The 11,121-nt window shown below is 47.4% G+C and overlaps 1 long non-coding RNA gene across 2 annotated transcripts; it reads right to left on the bottom strand.

The window, feature by feature from the left end:
• Positions 1–13: 13 nt before the first annotated feature.
• Positions 14–6,155, bottom strand: LOC118176343. 2 transcript variants are annotated; one of them, XR_004755354.1, is made up of 5 exons: positions 5,455–6,155; positions 5,312–5,375; positions 4,939–5,058; positions 1,900–2,084; positions 14–431 (listed from the first exon to the last, which is right to left on the bottom strand). It is a non-coding gene; the product is annotated as an uncharacterized LOC118176343 (long non-coding RNA). The 2 variants fall into 2 exon arrangements; XR_004755353.1 differs by having other exon boundaries at positions 5,312–6,155.
• Between the last annotated feature and the right edge of the window lie 4,966 nt (positions 6,156–11,121).

Raw genomic sequence — 11,121 nt, forward strand, 5'->3', positions numbered from 1 at the left:
AAAAAAAAAAAAAAAAAAAAAAAAAAAAAAAAAAAAAAAGAGCGAGCTAATTTTCCACAGCAGCAGCCAGCAAGCATTTTAATCCACGAGTCACCCAGCTGCAGAAACCTCCTGTTCTGAATGGATTTTCCATCTTTTAAAATTTGCTGTATCCCAGTAAAGCTCTTTCATTTCACACAGATTAAGAGTTAATTCAGGTCAAATAAGGATTAATTAGTCTGTGTAAACCAGCCCCAGACACTGATGCGCTGGAGATCTTTTTTAAATTAGTTGCTGTTACTGTAAGTCTGTATCTTCTGATGGCGAGACCTCTGGTGTATTATAAATTTGCAATCAGGTACCCCACGGGATGTGAGATGAGGGAAAATGTCAGTCTTAACAGTGTTTAAATCCCTCCTGCCGCTGAACTGCAGCCTCTTTCAAATTAGGTCCTGTTGGCAAAATCAGATAAAGAGATGGAAATAAATGATGTGAACAAAGGGCATCAAAGAGTATCATTTAAATTGTTATTGACTGTGGGCACAAAAAAAGCGCAGCATGAAAACATACTTAATAAGAGGAGATAATAGGACCACGGAGACAATTTTTTTGATTTAGAGAAAAAAAAAAAAAAAAAACATCAAATAATTTGTGAGCATGTGTACGCTTTTTCACCTAGTTTACAGGTAAGGGAGAGATTAATACAGACTATATTTCACAGACCAAGAACAATTGCTTTGATATGCCACATGCACTAACATCAGAGGCGATTTATTCAGACTTCATTGCAGGAGAAGGGACCAAACCTGTTGCCACTCAGCTGACTTCCAGGATGCATCACGAGAACCGTAGGGCATTTGGCAGAGTTAACAAATAAGAGTGAACAATGTTTTGGAGGGCTAAGGTGAGGCAAAACTTTCAGACAGACTCATCCGAGATCATGCAGCAATCTCTAAGGCACGGAGAACTAAGAGCTAAATAAGGAAATGGATACGACCCTCCATTGCTCTTGAACATCGTCCCTGAGGACTTAGGGAATCTGCTTTGCCACATCTCGCTGAGTTACCTAAACACATGGGCTGAAAATGGGATTTAATTTGGAAACTCCAAGTGTCTCTAGCTAAAGGATCATAATCTGGGGATTATTGCTTTTAAAATAAATATATCAAGATCTCCTGAGCAATTTAGGACCCCACATTCTGGTTTGGGGAATAACTGTGCCTCTGCCCTGCCCCTGAAGCTAATTCACACCCGCAGGAGCCACGTAACACACAGTACACAGAGGAAAGCTTGTGCACAGGCTGAAAGGTGTCAGGAAACACGGGGAGTCAGCAGCACTCCTCCTGAGGCTCAGTGCAACCCAACTGCTGTGTGTGAGATTGCAGGTAATAATGTAACATCCCATGCAAAGGTCTGGGCAAAGGGACCAGGGTGTTCTGTGACCACTGTTACCCATGAGTGATGGTGTTTTACCCAATGTTAAGAAGAAAAACTAAGGTCTGTGTGCCCTGTGGTCATGTATGTCCCCCCTGCAGGTCACACCAGCCCCTGCCCTCAGCAGATGCACATAAATGTCTGCTTGGGCATCAGAGCTGCTCTGCTCTTGGCTGAGAGCAAGAAGAATTGGTCCAAGTCTTGAGGGTTTGGCTGCTGAGAATGCCCCCAAGATTTCAGAGGCACTTGTTGGTCTGTCCTGGGCAAGAACTGACCCAAGCCTTCACCTGTGCCAAACCAACACCTTCTTTTTCTCCCTTTCCCCCACATTGCTTCTGAATTCCTAGGAGAGAACCTGCCAAGACTTTACATCAGGTCCTTTGCATACAGACATAGGGGCGTTTGGAGAGAGCTCCTAAGATTTATTCCTCTCCTTTCTTGAAAGCGATGCCCAGTAGGTAAGGGTGATAAATAGGACCCAGGAACCTTGGTGGCTGTGCTAATAAAGCACAGATTATGTCTGCACCTTCTCTGAGATCTTTCACCCTTGCTCCAAGCAGCCAGAAGAGCTCTGCTGTCCTTCCCAGTAACGACTGGCCCTTCCCAGTCACACTGATGGGCAGGTTGGGAGTGGGGAAGAGGCAGGATGGCCCAAGGTTTCCAGCAGTTCACTCTGGAAGCAAAAAAAAAGAGAAGGCAACAATTAGGGGAGCCTTCCAGGATGCCCTGCCAAGAAGAACACCCGGTGTGCTAGTCTCAACATTAAAGCGCTGCTGAAATCTCTGTGCTGTCCTGCTGGGGGTGCCGCCTCCAGAAGAGACAAAAGTAGTTATTCAAGCCAGGAATTTGTAATAATATTTCTCCAGACCTCTCTCCCTCTCCCCAGAGTGGGTAAGGCAGTCATTTCCCCAGCTTGCCTGCAAATACTTGCATTTACCTTGGAAATGGGCCCGAACTAGAAGAGGAGCCGAGCAGCCTTCGCACTTTGGAGACCTTCTAGTTCAGGCAGGATGGGACTCCAGAGGCAAATACCTTTGTAACACAGATGCGTGTTCAGCCCTGGATGTGACCAAAGGAACGAGGGCCTATTTCTCCTGCTAAGACAGTACTGTGGATTTGAATGGTGCATTACTAAATGAAACATAAAACACAAAAAGCTCACTGTGAGACAGGCACACGTTGCCGGACTTGGACTCGGCTTGCTCCAGCTCATCCCCATTGACTCTGTGATTTTTCCTCCCTTCATTATGTTTGACAGCATTAATCAGATGCTGCAGAGAGCTTGGTCAGATATACAGTTCCCAAGGAGCCAGGCTTGCAAGAACACTCATCTGAGGTGCTGCTCAAATGGCCCCACAGCAGCTTATGAAGGTTTGTCTTCTGGATGTTGATGAAAGATACTTTTTTAGGTTTACCTACAAAGACAGTTGGTGATGCATTTTCAAAGGCTAACTTGGGTTATGACAAGTGTTTGCAACACAGTGACTTGTTACTCTGAAAGTCTGCAAAAACCTTTTCCATCCACAAATAATGAGGCCAGAGCAGCGCTGACCCATAGCAGGATGCGACCCACCTGCCAGGTAGAAGCTGTGGATGCTTCTCCTTGAACAGATTGCGGCAGAGATGATGAATGCACTGGATTGGAAAAGCTGCTTCAGTGTCAAAGCACCAGATTTTGCTTCAGGAGAGGCAGGGCTGTGTTCTAGCCGTGGCCAGGCAAGGCCTTTCTTCCTGCCCTGGGATGCTGCTTCAGGAACACAGGCAGATGAAGCCAGGCATTTTACAGGCAGGTAGGTTGAAGTAACCTAGGTGGTAGATGCACACATTAATCAAGTAACACTAGGTGGTTTGGGAGCTGCTTCTCCTGCAGCACATCCTACCACCAGCTTGAGCTCTGTGCAGAGGGGAGCCCTGCTGGCCACAGCACTGTCCCACCTGGATTTAATCCCTACGTCCGAGTCAGCCCCTCACTGTGCAAAATGGAGAAATGCCTCCTCTTCCTGTTGTGCCTACGTAGATCCTGAACTCTTCCCTGTGGGTGTCTCTCACTGAACACGTTCACAGATCTTGGCACCGTGGGCTGCTATGCACATGAGCCCCCCAAGGCCATATCATCCCATAAGCAGCGGTAAAGACATGCTGTGCCTCAGGTCTGAAAAAAGTTGACTTGAAAAGAGGTTAAAAAGGAGATGTGAAGTTGTTTTCTTGCCCTTCAGGGCCGTGTCTACATGAGCCAATTTAATACCTATTACTGCAAGTATTAGCGCAGGCAAGGCTGAGGTATCTCCACAGAGCCAAATTACATCCCTGAGCTGGCATTTCTTTTCCAATCCTCTACCTCTAATGACTGAATCATGCACTCATCGAGGGGGATACATCTTTTATGATAGCCCAGTCTCCCAGAGGTTTTATAGCCCAAATTTCTGCTGAAACAAACTGTCTGTGGCTCACTGTGCAGCGAAGTGGCAGGGAACCTGGACTCATCCCTTGCACCAAGGCTCTGCTGTGGGTGGTGGGGCTGGGGAGGGGACAGGGGCTGAGCACCTAGAGAGAGAGAAGCACAAGTCCCCAATGGGTGACAACTATGGGTATCGTGGCGCTTACAATAAAGGACAGAGGCATTTCTAAAGCTGGGCTGGCAGCTGGGACCCCAGCAGTAACTACATGGAAAGGGAGAAAGCACCTCCGGAGCAGCTCTGCTGGGGACACGTGGATGTGCCACGGTCACGCCAATGCAGGAAGCATGCAGGTGGTCATCTCCACCAGGGTCTGCAACCTGCCAGCAATGCCACAGGTCTCCAGCCATCCGTCTGCAGATGGTGGGCCCTTCTGCAGACAGCTCAGACACCTCCTGCACACAGAGGGTCACACATTTTTAGACAGAGTCCAACGCTACTGAAGCGTGGGGCAAAGAGCTTGAAGCACTGACCAGGGGCTGCTAAAAGCAGTTAGCATTTGGCTCAGGGCCCGGGCTGAATTTCAGCTGTCTGAGCTCAGACACTGACCTAGGCTCTCCCCACAGATCCCTTCCCAGCATCTCCCCCAGGAACTCTCCCAGCAGCTCAGGATCAGCCGGGTGCTCTCCGCGGGGGCACAGCCCCAGCACCAGCAGCCCCCGCAGCTCAGAGGCAAGCTGGCCGCTTGCTGCTGCATCGGAGCCGGTCTCTTGGAGCCCCATAGGTCACCTCCAGGCTTTTAAAAAAATGTTTTTAATGACTCGTATCATGTCCTTCAGATGAGGCGTTAAGCCAGGCTTCCTGGAGGGTATCGAGGTGGAAGCTTAAGGCTGCACAGCACTTTTTCAAAAGCAGAAAGGACACAGCAGCACTGGAGAAGTCGGAGGCTCCACCACACTCCCTCCATCAAGCAAGCTATGACAGCACAGCACGGTGTGCCTGAGCTGCTGCTGCTGAACAGCTCTAGGCACGATTCCCTGCACGGTCTCCGAGCACAAACAGCTAATGCAAAGGTAAAGCACATCATCTTCAGGAAAGACTTCCTCAGAGGACACAGTCCTCATCTTACCTGCAGGCTGTTCTGTCTTCTGTAGCACTGTGCAGGCACAGGGGCATCACCAGAGGGTGCTTGGATAAAGGCTGTCTGAATGAACCAGAAAACCCCACTGCAGGAGATGTGATTGCAGTTCTGAGGAGATATGCAAGATCTGTTTTATTCAAGCACTTAAAATAGCCCCCACAAAGCCCAGGACTGTGGGAGCCGTTCGTTCAGCAGGCTGCATTAGTTCTTGCCCCCCCTCCCCTTCCTGGCAGCCCAGAACAGAGCAAATAACAGCAATAACACAACACTGAAACCTTGGAAGAAAGCAGACATCTGCTGCCCATCAGATATTGCACCTTGGTGACCATACAGCTCGGTAAGTATGAAAGAGATTACTTACACCTTGACAGCATGGTCACAGCACATAAATGGGAAGCTTTGTACTGCAGGCTTGCAAAGAAGACCTAGGAACAGCAGGAGAAGTCACCGATCAGCTGTGAGAATATGTCTGTGTTGCTCCTGTAGTTGCTGTGGGACACTCACTGCAGAACAGCTGCGGGTTGATGAGCAGCATATGGACCATCTCGGGGAGCCTTGATTCCACCTGGGTGCCATCCATCAGTCAGCATCTGCTGCAGTGCTGGGGCCATCCCGACCTCCCACCCCGGCAGAGGCTGGGCACAAAGTCGCTGGAGATGGCTGTACCTTCAGCACCAGATCTCCAGTGTCAAGGCAAGCAGGATGCTGACCTACCCAGCTACCTACTGGTTTTAACCAAAATTCAAGAGCAGAGATAGCCTTTTCTTTCCTTTGCTCACCTCTCATTTGCAGCCTTTAGGCACTAGGGTACTTTGCACCAGGGTATTTGAGCACTTTGGGTATTTCATGGTCAGAGCTTTGTAGTTTAAAATACTTGGCCTTGGAGGATTAATCACCAGCCCAATTCAATTCATTTCTCTGGGCATTAAGATGGCAGAGGCAGATCACCAGATCACCTGGCTAGCTTCTTCCCTGGAGGCCAGAGCTCTCTTCCTCATCCTCCTCAGTTCTTTTGAGGACACACTGAAGAAAATATTTGCCAGTTGAAGGCTACAAGTAAGTAACACTACAAGTAGACATGGCATATTTGCTTTGCAAGGCGTGGGAGACACTGAGAATAATGACAAAAATGCCAGACCTGATGTGTTGGCAGCAGAAAGTGTGTGCTCACGGGGAGGTGCTGTGTGCAGAGCTGGCTTCCTGGCTCCAGGAGAGGCATGGGGCAGGAGGAGGGACACAGAATAGGGAGTAAAACAGGGCATGGAGAAAGCCAAAATGATGGGAAAGGCTTTAAGATAAAAAGTTTGTGGAGATGATGCCTCCGAGTCCGTCAGATCTGAAGGAGCCACAAGTTGTTCTCCTTTTTAAGGCACAAGTGAATAAATTTTTACTAGAGCTGGGGTGGGGATATAAGAAACTAACAGTCATGGAATCAGATAATTCTACTTTTGTGTCTTCTTCTGGCCTGGAGAATCTCCAGTACCTGTAGATTGCAAGACCTTAAGGAAAAACAGTGGACCAGAAACGTGATCCAGCAGCATCTATTTTCTTATGGGAAGAAAAATATGGTCTAGTTTAAATAGAGGCCCCCAAAACTAAAAGGCTTCTGTTCCCACTGTCCAAGCCCCCCTGAAACCAGCCTCAAATGATGCAAAAGGTAAATTTCACATCTCATTTTTCTCCCCCAGTCTTCTCAGGAGGAGACATGGAAAGCAACTTCTGTGGTTCCAGACAAACCTTTGCGCTTTTGTGAGCAGGGCACCAGGGACTTAAACCCCCCGTGCTCTCCAAAACTGAGACCTCTGCTCAGCACCTCCTGGGCAGACAGCATCACCCTTACCCAGCGATGGGCTTGGAGAGCTCTCAGGTCCCCGGTCCCTTTTCTCAGTGCCTGCTCTGTTAGATCCAGTGGATCAAATGCAGAGGACACAAGGTGTGCACTGCAGAGTGTGCATGTGGAAATCTGGTCTGACCAAATCTGCATTACGGGCTGCTGACAGTATGCAACACTGATGCTCAAGCATCTTTAAAGAAATGTGGTACTGGTGGGCTCCTTCCCCTCCTCCTTATGGCGAAGCTTCCCACTCTGCAGGTTCTCATCCCCACATCCCCCTACCCCAAGCTCTGCGAATCTGTACCTGTGTTTCTCCAAGTCCTTCTCCAGCTAATTGCCCATAAAGATTCAAATCATGAACTGCAACTCAAAGCTTTTCACAGGCATTAGGGGAGTATTAAATGGGAAATTCTAAAACTAAATTATAGTTTCCCCCTGCAAATATTTTTAAAAATATATCTGCTTTTAATTAGAAAGAAAAATAAAAAAGTCCCTCAGTTGACTACAGGCTCCTTCCTACCTACCACGCACACAGGCTCTGGCCAAGACCTCACTGGGAACAGCAACTCCACAAGAACTCGTGCATTTACATCGATGGGCTCTGGTGGAGAATGCTGGCACCTGGACAAGCCCAAAAACCTCTGCAGAAGATCCCTGCGTCTCCTCTCCCAGGCAGCACGGGTTCCTGTGGAGCACCTCACACCTCTCTGCTGGGAAGGTGTGATTTATTTGGCAGCGGGGCTTCCCCTCCCGGGGAGCTTCCTAATAGATCCCTGAAAGCAAAGGTTACGTGGAGGCAGCTCCAAGGATGAAGTCATTGGCTTCGCTCTGAGACCGGAGATTTTAACCAAGCCTGATGGTTTCAATAAAACAAAGCTCATGAGCTCGCTATTTGCCCAAACAGGATGATTTTTTTTTCCTGCTGCAGCACCATGCAAGGATTTGGACGGAGGACAGCAGCCCCTCCAATGACTGCTCAGAGCATTGAGTGAGGAGCTCTGAGCAGGCTGTAGCTGTGCCTTGGTTTCAGGGGGGATTCAGGGCAGAGCACGGCCCCTTCCCAAAGCCGGGGCCTCCACACCTGGCACCAGGCTCAGCACAGCCTCGCACAGCTGGTCGAGTTATCCCTCCTCGTTCTGCATCCCCTCCCTCAGCGCTCGGCTGCTGCCTTCAAGCCTGGCTGCCCAAGCTCTGAGTGTGCTACCTTTGGAAAAAAAAAAAAAAAAAACTGACTGTTCAGTATCACTGTTAGTTATCGTGGCTCATTGGCAGGACGGAGAGGAGATGTGTATGTCCACGCAAACAGAGAACTTCCCCGAAGCAGAAATGCAGCTATAAACACACAGCATACACTGCGAAATAAGCATGCACAGCTGAGCTGCAGCATGCACAGAGCAGTGCAATCTGTTGTCTTTTTGACCTTCTCACAACCCACTGCCCACTAATCCATCTCCCCCGAGACTTATTCCCAAATCCCAGCAGAAGAACTTTTTCCATCTGATCCTACTGGTGATAGGGAAAGGCAACTTGAAATGTTCCTCCCTCAGCAAAAGGCACATCCACAACCAGAAATGCATTGGCTTGAGGGTCTCACAGGAAAAATTTAGTCCAGGTCTCTTTTTCATGTTAATTGAGCATTTGCTTTTAATTTCAGAAGGTTCTGAGTTAACACACTTTGCATTTTTTGTATTCATATGTCATTACATGCTGTTATGGTAACTTAGGCCAGAACCACATCCAAGTGAAATGAGCATGAGTATCTCCAACTTCAGTCAGAAAGCAGAACTCCAGCCCTCGCAGAGCTGATTTAAATAGTTAAAAAAAACAATCTTGCAAATACTTTTGTGAATGAAAGTGGTTGGCTGTGACTCACTAGCACTTGGAAAACCACAGGGCATTTGGGAAATGTCTGCAATTCCCAAAAGCTCCACACAAGTCAGCATGAATTAGTATTCACCCCAAATTTCATAGTCTGTTATTCATTGCTCCCTAATTTAAAACAACACGGAAATAAAAAATGATGCCATGCAGCTTAGGTGACCGGTCCCAGACTGTGTAAATCTGAATTACGAACACCACGCGCTCAGAGGCCGTACCACAAACTGCCCGTGGATAGCAGCTTTCCAGCCAAAGCATCTGAAGAGTAATTATAACCAAAAACTCCGAGCCAGAAATAGTTCCTCAACAACTCACAAACAAGAAGCAAGACCTGTGAGCGAGCTCACCCTACCAGCCACAGCAATACCACACCCCGGGGTCTGGTCTGTAAATTGCTGCTGAGTTTATAAAGCACGGGGACCCCCTGTGCTGGAGCCACAGGGATGCCCTCCACATGCTCTGATCCCTCATAAGGTTTTCAGGGAAAGAGCAAATGCCCCCGATCTCTCCCAGTTTGGAGGGTAGAGAGAAATTCAACATGGTCTGTGTATGTGGGGAAGGGGGTATAAGTCACTACAGGATATAGGACTGGCTCCCAGCCAGTCAAAAATCAGTATTTACATGAGTTGTGATTTAATTTCATCCTGAGACCTGCAGAACAAAGGATTCTTTCAAAAGAAAGACACCAAGGCTGTGAGAAGTGCCAGATCCAATTTTTTCCACCAGAGAAATCTAATTTTTGATCGTATTTGGTATGACTGGTCCTTTAGATGACCTCATAACACGGATTACAGATTTGGATTGTTTTATCTTCCGAGAAGCTTGCCCTGCTGTCTCAGCTGTGCTCCAACACTTACGGTTGCAAGGCCTGAAGTATGTTCCACCTTCCAACAACGATCCTTAGAAGGCACACTAATACTTTTTCTGCAGCTCTCTCATCCCTGAGAGCACTTACTGAGCTCCAAGAAGCATAAGGATCAGGTAATTAATAACAAACCTAGAAAGCAGAAAAGCAGAAGAGCATTATTTCTGTCAGGCTCCCATGCCTCAGTTTCCCTGGCTTTGAAAAGCAATAGCTACACTGCAATTCAAACAGCAAACATTTGTAGTAATTAACTTGCCTGTAGCAATGTTCTTTGCCCATTGGACTCAAAGGTGGGCCCACCTGCCCCAAGTTAAGGGATCGGGCTCCACACAGAGCTGAGCTGCAGGAGCTGTGATTGCAGGGCTGGTGCTGGGCTCCTCTGAGCCACCCATCTGCTAACCAGAGGGAGAGAAATCAAGAGGGAGCCAGAGCTGGGAGGTCACAGCTGGTCCTAAAAGCAGGGTGCTGGCCCATGATAGGGACAGGGTGGGCTAACCATACAGGGAGGGTCCCACTGGCTTCACCCAGGGCAGCTGCCTGGGTCCTACTGGCAGAGCCAGCCTTTGCAAACTGTGTTAATAAGGGTTTAGTCGTAATTAAATCAAACCAAGCTATTCCAAAGAGGAACAAGGGCATGGTTTCCTCCACAAATTGATCAAATTGGTTGAAATATCGCACCCTCAGTTAAACAGGTGCAGCTTCATTTACAAAATGCCACAATTTCCATCAGAAAGACAAGGTCTGCTAAAAGAGCTGGAAGTAGACAAGCTTTTGGGTACAGGAGCTCTTCTGCTCTGTCCAGAATCTGACACAAAAGCAGTTTCCATACTCTTTTTTTCCATATTTTTTTTTTCCATATTCTTTCAACCCTAGGATGACAGCACCAGCAAGCACTGCACAAAAACTATGAGGGCAATGAAGATTTTGTATGCCATATTCCTCTAGAAAGTGGGTATGGCTTCATTTGGACTGACATTCCCTTCTGGGCAAATGGAATTATCAATACATGTGATTTCCTTGACTTTTAAAAAGAAATATATTTTTGGCACTTTTATTAACTTTGGTTCTCCCAAAAGAGTTGGAACTGTTCTCTTGTAAAGCCAAATCATTACAACTTCCAGTTTTTATTTCTTCTTCTTTTTTAATGGTAAAGACTTTCAGTGTTAGGATGAAGACGCTGAATCTTGAGCACTGCTTCCCACCTTGTCTTGTATTTTATTTACAGATGAGCTCTAAATAAAAACTGAAAAAGTAAACTCAATTTTGACCATTTTGAACCTTGCTCTTGATCCATTCCCATCTCAGGGTGTGGTGAAAGGAGCTCTTTAGCTCCTGAGAGGTGTGAATGTTCACTCCTGTTAGGTGATATTTCAGTACCATTAGTTACTGTATTTGCTTTGAAATAGCTGCAATGACTGATTGTTTATTTCCCAACCCAACACTCCCTGGTGCTCACACAGACCTCTTTGAAGTGTTGCTTTTGCCACATAATGCTTCCTTTCCTCTAAACTGTGTAAAGCCCCCAGGAATAGGGCAGAGATTTGTTATTTGTCTACAGGGGAAAATGGGTTTTCATAGATCTTACTGCATTTGG

This window comes from Oxyura jamaicensis, chromosome 19 (assembly GCF_011077185.1).
Source record: "Oxyura jamaicensis isolate SHBP4307 breed ruddy duck chromosome 19, BPBGC_Ojam_1.0, whole genome shotgun sequence".
In the NCBI taxonomy this organism is placed as follows: Eukaryota; Metazoa; Chordata; class Aves; order Anseriformes; family Anatidae; genus Oxyura; species Oxyura jamaicensis.